We start from the raw sequence: 15,244 nt of genomic DNA on the forward strand, positions 1-15,244 counted from the left end.
ATATATTCTAAACACTGAATAAATTTTTGTTGTCATATATATTTACTCTAGTTACAGTGAAGAACTGTTTGTCGTTTAAGGAAAATGCAAAAACAACCAGTTTGTCTCAAATAGATCAGATAAAATCATCTTTAAAACAGATTTTTCTCAGTATGACCACAAAGTTCACTGAAAAAAGGTTATTTTATGCAACAGAATAACAAATTATTACATAATAGTGACATGGAAGGAAAATAATTAAATAAAATACTTAGAAAATCCAACAGAAAAGCTTTGTTATATTAGATAGAGATCCTATATGTGCATCAATCATCAAGTCTTTACAGGTTCTCTAGGATTTAGGTCTGGACTTTGACTAGGCCGTTTAAACACTTGCTAGTTTTTTATGTTTTCCTGCTGTTTCAACTGGTTTTCTTCCAGAAATGTTCTGGGTTTAGCTCCAGAAAGTTCCCCCTCTCTGTGCTGAAGGACAGCGTCCCACAGCATGATGCTTTCCCCTCCGTGACGAGTTTATGGTGATGAGAGCTAGAGTTGGATCAAACAAGGCTCAGTGCAAAAACACAACAAACATTTTACACTTATTAAAACCTTAGATTTTATTTTAAATATCCAGTTTGTTTTGGTTGATCAAATAAAACCTAAATCAAAAGTTGCGTTTATAAAATGATTATGAGTTTAAAAAAAAAGCTCAATATAATCTAAAAGTTTATTTTCTTGTAACGAATGGGGAATTTTATTTAATTTACTGTTTCTCTCTTGCGTTGAACATTTCCTGTCAATTTGAGCAGGATCAACTTTAACTACTGGACCCCATAAATATTCACTTTTAAATCTGTTTTTGTTTTTAAGTTTCACCTTTTTTCTTTAACATGTTTCCTTATTTTTCTTTTTAACTCGTCACCGGTCCAGAGGAAGCCATCTAAAGCTGCTATCTTCCTAAAAATGTACATTAGGGCGACCGAGAAGATGGCGAGTCCAGACAGGCCAGCCTGAGGAGTAAATTATAACAGTAGCTGAGGTGTTGGAGGTCAGTGGCAGGAAACGACAGGCAGCCGTCTGATGGCTAGAGGAGGTGTGAGGAGGCTGAAGCCTGAGGAGGAGGAAGGAGGAAGGAGGCCAGTCCCTGGAGCGTCAGCAGCTGATGGTAGCATGAGGCTGAAACATGTGCCCACATGTCAGAGCTCAATTAGAAGTGTGGCTCGCACATATTCGCAGCTCCAGCAGGAGAAAAGCCACTTAGCTACAGTGAAAATGACTGAGAGCTTCATTCAGCTCACCAGTGGACACAGTCTGCACCATAATTACAGCAGGATTTCCAAGGATCAGTCCAGTTAAGATTACAGGTCAGACTTTACAGCATAAAAGAGTTCAATCAAAGAATATTAAAGCAAGAAAAGTTAGTCAACAACTGGTAGACTTCCTAAGGATGCGCCGATAAAATCACCAATAGATACCAGATGTTAATATTGCCAATATATCTTCTATTTATCTCTGGATTAGGGCGTGACTAGAGTTTTTTTGATTTATTTTTTGCATTTTGTCCCACTTCCCTTTTCCTAAATGGTTACTCCGCTTGTCAGGCCGCCATTGTAAATAAGAACTTGTTCTTAATGACTTAAAAATAAAAGGTATAATAAAGGCAAAACAATTTATCCAAAAATAAAAATTGCCATAATTTTCAACCAATATGGATTTTATTGTGATTTTATGTTGATGTTTTACTCCAGGGTTTCAGTTTCTTCATGACCTTGAAAGCCTCCTTCTCCAGAGTCCAGTGTTGGAGAACTTTATTGTTAAACTTGCACAAACAAGGTCTTACCTCTATTATAACAGATTAATCAAGGTGATAGCAGCAACTCTGTCTTCCTTTCTGTGCGGCAGCATACCCACTTTAATCATATTACTGCCACCTAAAGGGCTGGAGGGGGAAATTTAGTCTCTTGCTCTTGTTAAATGTATTTTGACTAAAACTGAATGCCTCTGCGATTTGAAAGCAGATTTTTTTTTATTGTGATTATATTGCAAATGCAATAAATTGCCCAGCCCTACTTTGGATACCATGAAAACCCCAAAGAAGCTTCTCTGCTCCAGTTGAACACCTTAAATCCTGAGCTGGGTCACAGTCGCCGTCACATGACCAAACAAACACCGATTGACCGAATCCCTGAAACAAAACCGCCAAATAAATGCAAAGTAAACATCAGCCGTTTTCAGGCCAAGTTTTACTTAAAACTGATATGCTTCAAAATGACCAACATTGGTCGATGCAGACAGATAAACGGCTGGGGACGGATTAAGAAATTAGAACCCATTCAAATTTAAGTTTTCAAGATTTAGAAATGATTCGGTCCGATCTGAAATTGGATGGCTGGTATTAAAAATCCTTTGAGCCGTTACCTGGATTACATGACAGTGCAGTAATGCCACATATAGATGCTAGTATTACACTAGGATTCAACAAGTAATAGTAGTTGATGGTGGCTGTAAGAAGAGTGAAAGATCCAATTTTTTTTATTTTAAACTATCTTTCATTGTAAGAAGTGATCGTTAAGAAATAATATAAAATTAATTCAGAAGCGGAAAATATAAAAATCAGCCCTAAAAAAAACAAGAAAGAATCTGAGCCTTAAAGGTTGGATTAAGCTTTAGTAAAAAAAAACATAACAGATAAACCTTTTTAACCTACAAACAAATGTAAACTAGTTCTTAAAACAAAAAACAAAAAACACTTTGAATGTACAGAGACCATCAAAGGTTCATTATTTCACAATTTTATCTTTATATTTTGAAATTAAGAAACAAACATAATGTATAAAAAAAACTGTCCCTTTGTGAACTTTATTTTTAACGCAGTTAAACACGGTTTATGTTTAGCTAATATTTGAGTCACAGAGTCTAATTTAGAAATATTTAGCATTTCAATTAGTCCTTAGTGTAAATGCAATATTTAAAAAATTATTTAGAATTCAAACTTTAACAGGACAGAATCAAAATTAGATAATATCCCTCAATATTAAAAAGGAGTTCTACAAGGCTTTATCCTTGGAACTGTTTTTTCTTAACGGGTCCCATTAATAGTTTTCCTAAGTATTTCATAAAAAATAAATAAAACTATATATTTGTATGTTTATGAAAACCGCCAGAACCGTTCGGTTCATCTGTCTCCGTTCGGTTCGACTGTCTCGGTTCGGTTCGCCTGTGTTGCGTTCGGTTCATGCGCTGCTCCTTTTTCTCATAGGCGAATCGTTTACACTCCAGAGCAGAAGGTGGCGGTACTGCGACCAAAGCCAACCACCAGTAGTAAACAAGTAGTACACACATAAAAACAAGTTTTTCTTTATAAAATGTATTAAAATGTATGTACTTTTAAAAATAATGCTTCTATTTAAATGTATTGAAAATGCCAAAAATAAACTGCATTCAAACATTATGTAAATGTAAAATATTGCCCCCCCCCTCCTTAGGTGAGTCAGTTTCATCTCAGTCTTTGTGAAAATACACCGAGTAGAAAACCTGATTCAATCATTTGCCATTTTCCCCTTAATGTGATGTCACTGCACGCGCCACAAGCAGCTGAAATCTTTATAAAAACCAAACACCCATTCAGAGAAGGTTCAGAATACACCAAGTATTAAACTCATTAATGTTCAAGGATAAATGAAGCAAACAGGCCTCCGGTTTCTTTCCTGTTACCTTTCCTTGTGACTGAATAAGAAAAACAAATCGACTTGCCTTCATTCCACCTTAATGCTTCTTTATAAAAGCTTCTGAAGTTTAACTCCTCGTTCGCCTTGCTGAATATAAAAAACACTCATTGGTTCTTTTCTTGCTTTTTACCTCCTGAATGAATAAAGAGCAGAAAGCTTTTAAAGCCACGGCGCCCACACAAACGTACAAGAGCAGATTCCTGTTTACATCTGCAGCCATTTAGAGCAGAAAGGTTTTACACTTTCCTTATTTCAGTCTGCACCTGCCTACTATTCCTCCCTGTGCTGCATCTAAAGATGAGGGAAACTGTAGACAGCAGGTCTCCACAGGAAGAATGATTGGAGTTTGCGGAGCTGCAGATGCAGACGGGTCTCTCAGTTTGCCTCCAGGAGCCCAAGATGATTCATTCATTCATTCATTTCAGCTCTGAAGCCGCAGCTACAGGCATGAAGACGACGTCCCACTCCGTCTCCCACTATCACACTGCAAACCATCTTTTCATTAGGTGCAGGTAAATGAAATTGTCTTCCGTCTCTGCGGCTGCTCACGAAGGAACAAGGACTGAAAAAAAATCCATTACAGGCTGAAGAGACTGATCTGAGATCCTGCTGACCGAGTTCTGTCTGATAGGAGGGGAAACACCTCAGGTCGCTGCTATTATCACAGAACATTATGGAGTCGGATAAATCCATCAGCAGCTCTGTCACACAGACTAGCTGAAACACCACCAGCTTCAGCTTCATTTCTCTGACAATTCCTTTTATTTCTGCTCTGTTTTTATTTTATTTTTTTAAATAAGTCAGAAAAATACTGTTTATTACGTCCCTTTACAGGTTATCCACCTAAATGACTAAATTAGACCAACAACTGGGGACAGATTTGTCAAATATTCAATCAAAATACATTAACATCAAGTAAATTTATCAAGATGCATTATTATTTCGACAGTTTGAGGACCGATTAAAGGAAAAGTTTGATCATATTGAGAATATAACCTTCTGAAAGTTCTTTAAATCTGAAATNAAGGAGGCGCCATGTTGGAGGGTAACCTGCCTAATCGCTGCCTAAATGAAGTTAATTTGAGTTCAAGTATTGACAGTAAAGCCGCGATGACGCCAGAGACCGGTATTTAGCTAAGCTAACCTCAATTAGCAATATAGATCCGTATGAGCTAGCAGCTAAAGCATGGACAGCCGTTCCCTCGTCATTTCCACCAACTACAAATATTGACATAATTAGTATCTTGTTAATGGTGTTAGTGCATATACACTGGAAGAATTCTGAACTATAAATCTCTGGACGCTCATGGACTGTTTAATAATGGTTGGGTGCAAGATTTACACTCATTTCAACCAGAAGGATGCACTAACACTGATCACCACAAAGGGAAGATGTTAGTCAAACTTGTACAAGTCTCACTTCACAGCTTTATCTAAGTGTAAATGATGGTGCATCCGAACCTATCAGGCGGCAAAAAGCTTCCAAAATTATTAAACTCAAAGTACATAAAGCTCTTTTACATGCTAAATACATTTAATCTTGTGACCCCTGGAAAATTAAGGTTCATAGCAAATATATAGGTGGTTTTTTTGTTGGTTTTGGTAAAAAAAAAAAAATGGGGAGAACTGGGACAAAGTTAGTAAAAAACACAACAAGAACGAGCCATTTTAATTTACAAAAGAAAAGGTAAATCTCCTCGGGACGCTTGAATAGCAGCTCTAATTTCTCGCACGGTAACCCCCCAATATGGCGCTAATTACCCACAATGCACAGGGCGTGATGCCACGTGCAAAAGACCCATTATCCAAGTCATCTTGAAAACATTCTTCTTCCAAACGTTGGCTACATATTACGGGTTTTTTCTCTGGCCAGAAGTTATTTTGGATGTCCTCCACACAAAGATTTACCATTAGGAAATAGATTGTTCCCCTGACTAATGAGCCACTAAAATGCTCTTTCTGAAGGCTTCAGATGTCACTTTATTTTCATTTTATTTGGTTTGATTGAGTTTTTTATTTAGGTTTAAACCCCAGTTTACTTTCCACAATTGTAAGACATTGTGAAGCAGTTAGCAGTGCTAAAAATATTGGTATGCTGGTTTCAAGCTTTTTACATCATTATGGTGTTTTTTTACGCCCGCCTGCATCAGGTTTCATCTGCTTGAACAATGGAGGCAAAATAAACTAAAGATTGGATGGAAAAGAGCGACGTGTTCAGCTTAAACCGTTCAGCTGTCCTTCAGAGAAACTAAGCAAAAACAGCTTCCTGGAAATCACATAACATGAGTGTTTTTAACCTGCTGCAGTCTTCAGCTGGCCGAGTCTCTCTGGATGTTTTAAGGCTAAATTTAGTCTTTCGTCTGTGAGAAAAGGTTTCTGAGTGAAATGGAGCCTTTGTACACGACGCTCCGTTTTCCCAACAAGAGCAATTCCTCATAGCTTTGATCATTTCCGCGTAATGTTCCAGCACATAATGTTTCACAGGATTCCAATTTTCACTGAACCTTCATTTCTACCGAAGAAGCAATTTTCTGACTCAATCTCTGCTCCTCTGCAGCCTGAATAACGGTTAGAAGAGATTTCATTCTCATTTCTGTTCATTTCATCAGCAACTTTACTTAAGATCAATATCTCCCCACAGAAAGCAGCAGAACATGAAGTAAATGCAAACATTTCTAGCTTGGATAAAGATGTCTGCAGAAAAATGGATAAATAACCTGCAGAAGTTCAACCAGGAGCAGATTTTCTCTATGAAAAGGTCAAATCAAACGGGGAAGTCTGCACCATGATAGAGCTGCATGCAAAGCAGCCGGCTGGATAAACTCTGATTAATCTGACCTATAATCCAATTCTTCATCATTCCCCTCAGATCCAATTAGAAAGAAAATATCTCGACTTTTCAGTTTCAAATCAATATCTATAGAGAGAAGCAAGGAAATGTTTCTTAAACTCAAACATTTAAACTCTGCATCATTCTGGCCTGTTTCAGTCTGGGTTTAAACTGGTTCTGGACCAGTTCTGTTCAGATTAGAATATGTTCTGCTATAAACTGGTTTTAGTTTAACCCGGGATCCATTACACAGATTTAATTCAACACTGTAAAAACAAAAATAAAAATATGTTTTTGTTGGTAAATGCATCAAAACTACATTTTTTTTGTTGTCTTTTCAGTTAGAGGCTCATCTTATTTTAATGTCTTAATACAAACTGCTGCCAATCCATATAGTGTTTTATATGTCGTAAAATGATAATAAAGCCTTTTATCAAATTGTTTTCTAGATTTGAATTTGACGATAGTTAAGTTACCGTTAGGCAGACATTGGGACTGCTGTTGGGTGGCCTAGATTTTGGTGAGGAGAGCAAAACTCGACCTTTTCAGACCCTGAAACAAAAAAACGGTTTGGTAAAAATGCGGAAGATAAATTCTCCAAATAAGGTACAATAAGCTCTAAATAAAAAGTATGATTCTTAAGAAGTTTGAGGTTTTTATAGTTTTCATTGGTTTTCTGACTACTTTCAAGTACCGTATTTTCCCGACCATAAGGCGCACCGTACTAAAAGGCGCACTCTCAGTTATGTTGCCATTTCTGTATTTAACACACATAAGGCGCACCGGACAATAGGGCGTGGGTTTTATATACCGGTACTATGTTTAAATACCTCTACTGCGTATTTAAAAATAGAGCGGGAGCTAAACTGAGTATGATTGTGCTTTATACATGTATTTATTACAAAGTATTAATCAAACCTGGGAGCTGGCCGTGAGACAGACACATCGCTGATGACACAGAGCGCTGTGATCGCTCCTCTGAAACAGTTTATTGACGCCTAAATTAACTTAAAATGCAGAAATCTGCCGGCAGAATATGTTGGCTTTTATTATCCTGCTGCCTGCAGTTTGGATTATTTAGATGAAAAACACCTACCAGCCGCCGCGGTGAACCGCCAGGAGGCGACCCGGCCAGAGGCTGCTGTTGAATGGGATTCCTACTGTCGGCGCACCGCTGGTATGTGGGGGTCTGAGCGGCTCTGACAGAAATAATATTGAAGGCAGGATGATAATCTGAATGAACTAACTGCAGTGATTAGGTTTTCAGATGGATTCTCACTTAAAAACATAATAAAACTACTTTATTCCCACTGATCACAGCAAATATAGCTGCAAGGCAGAGAAAGGATAGTGAAGCTCCGCCCGACGCGCGTCAGACGCACTTTAGCACCACGCAGCCAGAGCAGCAAAGCTGCTTCAGCCGCCCGTCAGAACTAACTGGTACATTGATCAAAATCGCGATGGTGAGTGGAAAAAAATCCACGCCCACACTTCCCCCTTTAACATTCTCATGGTGGTCTCAAACGTCCGCAGTAACAACACACATAGGGCGCGCCGCACCATAGGACGCAACGTACATTTTGAGGGGGAAAAAAAGACGTTTATATGCGCCTTATAGTCGTGAAAATACGGTAGGAAAAAAGTTATTTCTAGTAAACTGAAAATGATTTTAAGGTATAATGGAGAATGTTCTTTTTCCAGGTGGATCATCTTTATAAGTGGTCCTCCTAACTGTCAATCATTCTAGTGATGTTTTTAAGGCCGTCCTTCGTGCTCGTCCCCATTTTCTCTTACCAGTGGTGAGTTGGACATGGTGGAGAAATTGCTAATCTTCTTTAGGAAAGTACGTTTCTATGAGCGATTCAAACAGTTTGACTCTTTTTTTTTTCAGTTAAGTCTTGCTTTTATTTTGCTAAATTATTTTAACAGTTATGTTCTTTGTGGATTTAAAAGTATTCAGACTATTTTAGAATAATTGAATAGTTTTTCTGGAGCAGGTCCAGATTAAACTGCCAGTGATTTCACTGTTTCACATTGGTTTTCAGTGCAGATCATGAACCATTTTTTTTGTTTAATATGTGTCCTTGATCTATTTTAAAAAGCCTCAGAGGTTTTTATCGTGTTTTATACCAGTTCTACATCTGATTTTATTTTTTTTAGCTTGTCCACAGATTTTGGAGAGACAATAGTAGGACTATAGATCATGACTACAGATATGCTTCAGTCTTACAATTCCTCATCACAGCCTTGTTATATTTGGCATGTTGCTACGGAAACAGGCCTCTCTTTGAACTATTGTTGCCTCTTTCTTGACGGCGGGGGACAAAAATTGTGCCGAGGCTTTGCTTTTTCTGCCAGAAGTTTCACTCTGACGTGCAGCTTGTGTCACATTAAAACAACCGAGTCATCACTTTCATCAGGACCCGTGAGCTGAAAACCAGACACATCACTCAGTGCTCAGAAAAACCACGGAGCCTGAAGGCAGCAGCGCCACTTCAGCTCGCTCTAAATAATTGGGTTAATTTCGCCGTTTAGGCTGATGGCGCCCCAGGATGGTGACAAAAAGTCCATAGCAGCAAAAAAACAAAACAAAAATAAACTCGGCTGCAGACCAACATGCTCTCTCAGGCACTTTTTCCCTGAAACTCCATTTATTTTTAATTGCTTTGCACCGTTTGTCTGCATCTTTGTGTCTGTGCAGCACTCGATAAGCAACCCAGTAATAGGGAATTAATTTAAGGTACCAGAAAGTACGGCTTTTCGAAATAACACTGACTGAATAGTGATTTTAATTCCACTCATAAAAACGAGCCTCATTCTGCAGCTCTCAGTTTTCTGTGCACCTCTCAAATTTCCATAGAGCGGCTAACAAAGCAGCTGGTTCCTCCTGCAGACAGCATGTAGAAACACAATGTGTGTCAGAGGGCAGAGAGGTTGTGATGCTTTGTGTGAACCGAGGGTTAAATGAGTCCCAGAGAAGCTGCAGAAGAAAAGCAGCGGGAACAAAGTTGTTTCCAACCAGCAGAAACAGCTGGATTCACCTGAAGGATCTTCAGACTGAAAAAAAACAGACAAGCGATCAAAGTTACCTACGCAGTTATTTTCAACGTAGTGCTGAATCCTTACATGTTTTAAAAAAGCTCCTTTAAGCAGACAAATTCATAATGATGGATGTTTGAGAGAGTTTAAACTCAAGTCTTGGCTTTATGTTTAGTTCAGGTCTCATTTAATGGATGCATTTTATTTGGTTTTACTCTTATTTCAGTTAAATTTAGGAGTTCAGTAGAGATATGTTGTTAATCACTTCAAAATTGGATTAAAATTCTGTAAAGCAAAAGTTAGAATGTGAAAATATCAATAAATCTAGTAGCATAAAATATGCTGACAGGTCTCAGAATACAAATTGCTGCCTATCAGCACACAGACAGCATGAGGGAGGAACTAATATTTAGTTTCAGTTTATTTCTATAGCTCCAATTCACAACATGTCATCTAAAGGAACTATACAGTTCACCAGATCATCCAGTCAGATTGATTCAAAGTTTTCTATCTAAGGAAAACCAGCTGATTGCATCGACTCATTGACTCTTCAGCAATCCCTCACACTAAGCATGCTTGTAGCGACAGTGGAGAGGAAAAACTCCCTTTGAACAGGAAGAAACCTCCAGCAGAACCAGGCTCAGTGTGAGCGGCCATCTGCTGAGGCCCACTGGGGTTCAAGGAGACAGAAGCAGACATAGAAAAAGAAGCATAGATACAAAAGGCAACTGTCAACCAGCTCCACAGGCGGCCCCGTCCAGGAAACACACAGCCAGGCAGACGAGCTCCGAGCCAGATCATTTTTTTTGAACATTTTTGGGACAGTTTTTGTATTTAGTTTCAAAAATATTTCCCTGAAGCAACACTCCCTAAAGTCTGACTCAAGTATAAGCTTTAATTGAAATATATTCAGGTCAATATTCACCAAGAAACCATGCCCTGTAACTGGAGAGGGTCAGATCCATCACTGAATGAGTCATGTGACCCACAGCGCTACCTTATGGCAGTCAAGCTAACCTTTAACACGAGCGCTAACTAAGCTTATGGCTGCTGTTAAATTAAACCGATCCGACCCTTACCTGATCAGATTAGGGCTGAAACAATTAATCAGATTAATCAATTATTGAAATTTTTAACTAATTTTTGATTGTTAACTGGTGAGTAAAAAGAGCGACCCACTTAAAGCAGTAGTTATAGCAAAATTATAAGGAAAAATAATGTAAACATTTTGCATTTAGATAAAAATCTTTATCGTCTGTCAATCTGCTCTATTCAGAACTCCTCCATTTGCAAAGCTTTATTTTCACTTGGTTTTATTTTGCAGGAAGTCTTTTTTAAATAACCTTTTGCTATCCGATTATTGATTGATTAATCAATAAAATAATTAACAGATTAGTCGATATGTAAAATAATCATTAGTTGCAGCCCCAGCTTAGACTTATTTCTGCTTTTCTGATGTGAGATTTAATCTAAAGTCTTAACTCCATGACTTCCCAGTGAGCTGGTCCAAACTGGTCGGCCATCAGGTACTTCAGGGTATAATGGGTCATTCTGATGATAGGTTTACGTAAGGCCATCCTACGTGTTTGTTCCCCATTTTCACTGACATAGTGGAAAAATTGCAATTCTTCTTTTGGAAATTAAGCTTGGATAAGCGATAAAACAGCAACATTTGAACAGAGCGTGCACGAGGAGAAATGGGCTTGTGCACGTTCTTGCACGTGCCTAATAGGCGTTCCCTCTCGGGAGCGGGCTCAGCGTTGAGCATTTTTATTTAAACGTAGAGAGGGCGGGCCTTTTCTAAACTTCATGAATATCCTCCATTCTACCTTTAACCACTGAGGGAGAACCGGTCATTCATCTAAGCTGCAGTATCACCAGTTGTTTTTAGCGGAACTTAATCTGGAGGTTACAGGTATAGCGCCACCTAGTGGTTAAAATTACAGTCTTGCTGTAAATTTTAAAATGGCTGATAAAATATAACTTTTCACTGACCGAGTTATCACTACCTAATAAAGTCGATTATTGGATATGTGATTTAAAGCAGCTTAAAATTTAGGATGAGTTTAACACTTAACAGATTAAATTCAAATCTCTGTCCCCTTTAAACAGTTTTTTGTAATAAAACCACCTGCTTTATTCCAAACCAACTATTAATTTAATTCAAACGATTTAAAGCCTTTATGATATATTTCTGGATTCAGCTAAAGAAAATAGTCGTTAATGAGGCCGACGAGTGCTTCAGAGATCATAGATCAGTTTTAGATCAGATTTTAAACAATCCTCTCGGTTTCCTTTTATGACCAATTCTAATCTTTTTTAAATAAAAGGTCAAATTTTGGTGTTTTTGACTCTTTTTAGAGAAGATGTTTTAAAACGTACTCCCTGGTAAACACGATGAAAGGTTTTAGGATCAAACCGACGGAACTTGGTGCAACAAATTCACTGATGCAGGAAAGAAGCCATGAATGTAGTTTTAAACATAAATCAGCAGTTTTACAAATAAAAGAAAAATGATCAAAGAAAGAGAAAATGATCCACATAAAATCTTAAGAGAAGTTTCTCCATCTTCAATAAGCATCCATAAGCATCTTTAGTCCGTTGTCATGGAGACAGCAAAGCATCTCACCAGTCATTCGTACCTGCCCTCATTCCTGCTCTCCTACTGGTTTGATGCGTTTAGATGCTCTCAGTTTAAATAGGAAAACCCGACTTCTTTTGCAATCGCCTCCCTTCAGGCCTCTTCATCCTTTCTCCTCCTCCTCATCGCTCAACAGCGTCCCATCGCTGCCCGTGAGCCATCGCTCACAGCGACCTTGTCGAGGAAAAACAAATTAAAGCCCCGTTTGTTATGCAGAGCTCTTTGTTAGCTGCTGACATCCAGAGCAAGGACCCCTCTCACCACTACCACCAACCCGCCCCCTCCTCTTCCTCCTCTTTCACACATCAATTCATCTCCTAAACATTATCCACCTCTTCTTCGCCTGCAAACAACTCAAATCTGAACCGTTTTGAAGACGACAAACTGCTCCTCCAGCCGTGATTCTCCGACACACAGAGAAATAAATCAGAATCAGTTTGGATGATGCGCTTTAGGAGCTATTTCCCCATCAAGCTGGTCTCAGTTACAAGATTAACTAAATGGAATAAAAACACACAGCATGCATTAGTTATTCAGAATAAACTACTTCTGTTTTAGTTCAAGAGTAAACCTGCTTTTTTTCCTCTCCTCCAGAAAAAACACCTGAAAGCAGCTTCTAGACCGATGATCAATCATTCCCTTTAATTCTACTTCATAGACTTTATGTGAAAAATCAGAAGGTCAAAAAAAATGTTTCTACAAGTAGAATAAGGATGGACGTTATCAAACATTAACAATGAAGCTGGACAGCGCTAAGAAATAATCCTGAAAGGATCCTTTTATGGAAACAAACGCCTCAACATTAATAGATTAAGATCCAATAATGTCTGAGAATGGCCTAGTCAAAGCCCAGAGCTGAATGCGTTACAACAAAAACCAAGAATCTGAAGAATAATCATCACAGACTGGATCCATGGATGGTTATAGTTCACATTCTGACACAGAACAGCCAAAAGTTTCATGCTTTCTTTTCCCAGCTTTTCCTCTTGCTGCACAAAATATTTCTGATTTTCAAAGATAAAACTAATTTTATCACCAATAGCATAAATGTCCTCTTTATATTTAAAGAACAAGCACCTGATGAAGGTAGGATGCTCATCAGGTGACTTCCTGACTCAAAGCTCCTGTCCAGGCTGCTTTCAGGCCTTGAACATGTCAGCATTTTAACACGTCCTCCTGCTGCTTTGGTTAAATACGACTCCAAAGTCGACCGCTTCAGCTCTCGCTTAGTTACCAGGCAACTTGGCTGCACACTTTAAGAGCTGTGATTAAGCAAATGGATTGTTTTCCCTCTAAGGGCCCGAGGAGAACGATTTTACTTCTGTTCTGTTGACTCCTCTCTCTCCTCCAGGAGCAAATATGAAGAACGCCGTCACCCCGGATCTAAACTCAGAACAGGAGATCAGAGCTCAGCCGGTGAAGAAATATGCTCCCGTCACATTCGGAGAAGCTCCACTCATGAGGTTCTGCTTCCCATCCAGAGCCACGCCGTTTATTTACAGACTCTCACTTTTAAAAGCACAGCCGGGTTATTAATAGAGAGGCAGGCGAGGAAACTGAATCATGCCATCTTCTGGCTGCAGCAGAGAGGAAAAGAACGATGAGGAGATGCATTGAACCAAAGAGATGTAAAGTTCAAACCCTCAAAGCCAGAACCACAACTAAGGATGCACGATATAATCGGCCCCCAATCGGTATCGGCCTTAAAACTGAATATCGGACATCGGCCACCCCACCGATATTTAACCCCATATTTGATCAGCTTCTGAGTTTCTAAGTGCAAGTGTTCCAAAAGTTGGTTTTAAAATATAAAAAAATAGCCTGATGTTTAATTTTTTAAGTGTGCAGCATCAGAGAGAATCAATCAGAATACAGAAGTGTTTGCATGAAGACTTCCTCTGAAACTCTGCAGCTTTGTTTCTGTTTCTGAGGGCGTCAGGAGTTCTTCCACTCATTACAAACCTGAACAAAAGCTCTTTGAAGGAGCCGACAGAGAAAGTGATCAGCAGCTCCACAAAGAAACCTTTTTGTTCTGCCTTTCAGAGGAAAAATATTCTGATGGCAAATGTTTAAAAAAAGATAAAGTTACTCGTTCAGAAGATATCCAGACTATGGAAGTTTGGAGAAAAAAACGAACAATGTTAGCTTCAAGGTCTGAATGCTTTTTACTTTTAGTTCTCATCGTTTTAGGACTAAAAGTCTCTCATTTTGTGCATAAGATGAAATCATAGTCGTCTTTATCTGAGGCTCAAAGGAAAAAAATCTGATTGATCTGAGTTTTAAACTCTTATTTGGAAATCTGTTTCCAGTCACTGCAGCCATTTTGGATCGCTCTGACCCCGACCCGCTCATGCCCCCCGGTCCCCCTCAGAAAGCCGCTCCAGCTGGAGTTCTGACTCACAGGTCAGAGCAACCCAGCAGAAAGAACAGAAACCGCACGGCGGATATTTTTAGGTGAGTGACTCAGACTCGCATCCTAGTTTTCCACTATTTTACTCCTGAATCAAACATCTTCATAAAACCGGAGCTGATATGAGGCGGCAGAACGAGGCTCGGCTCAGATGCAGCTGGACCTTAGCGACGCATAACGCCGTGGTCCACAGGTTTCACTTTAGTTTAAGCCTTTCGCCTTTAATCCTGCCATTAAAAAGGCCAAACAGACTTTTTATAGATTTCAGATTTATTCTCTGAAACGCCGACGGCTGAAATTAGAAGAAGCAGGAGGTTTTAGCCTTTACATCTTTATCAAAGGTTATCAGGAGAGAGAAAACCAAACAAGGAGAAGATTTAAAGCGTTACTGGGATAAGGGCAGCATCGGTTTTAAACTTTGTAACGAAACCCTCTCCGCTCACACCTTCACCAGGTTAACAAACATCTCCGCAGACTGAATCAGTTTTACTGGTTTGGAAAGAGACTGACTGGGATCATTTGTTGCTCAGGTGAAAAGCTTTTCCAAACAGAAACATCCCAAAATGTAAAGTGGATCCTGTAGAGGAGACGAGGCTGAGAGGAGGAGGAAGCTGGAT

The 15,244-nt window shown here is 39.0% G+C and overlaps 1 protein-coding gene across 2 annotated transcripts in view; it reads right to left on the reverse strand.

Annotated features, from left to right (window-relative positions):
• phf21b (PHD finger protein 21B) overlaps nucleotides 1-15,244 on the reverse strand; it is an 82,568-nt gene that overhangs the window by 36,419 nt on the left and 30,905 nt on the right. Inside the window, exon 1 of one of the 2 annotated variants that reach the window (XM_015383941.1) lies at nucleotides 12,219-12,399. The exons of the other annotated variant lie outside the window; for it this stretch is intronic. The gene's annotated coding sequence lies outside the window, so the exon portion shown is untranslated. Of the gene's footprint in view, nucleotides 1-12,218; nucleotides 12,400-15,244 lie in introns of those variants that run through there. 2 annotated transcript variants of the gene reach the window in all.

Source organism: Cyprinodon variegatus, unplaced genomic scaffold (genome assembly GCF_000732505.1).
Source record: "Cyprinodon variegatus isolate N-32 unplaced genomic scaffold, C_variegatus-1.0 Scaffold298, whole genome shotgun sequence".
In the NCBI taxonomy this organism is placed as follows: domain Eukaryota; kingdom Metazoa; phylum Chordata; class Actinopteri; order Cyprinodontiformes; family Cyprinodontidae; genus Cyprinodon; species Cyprinodon variegatus.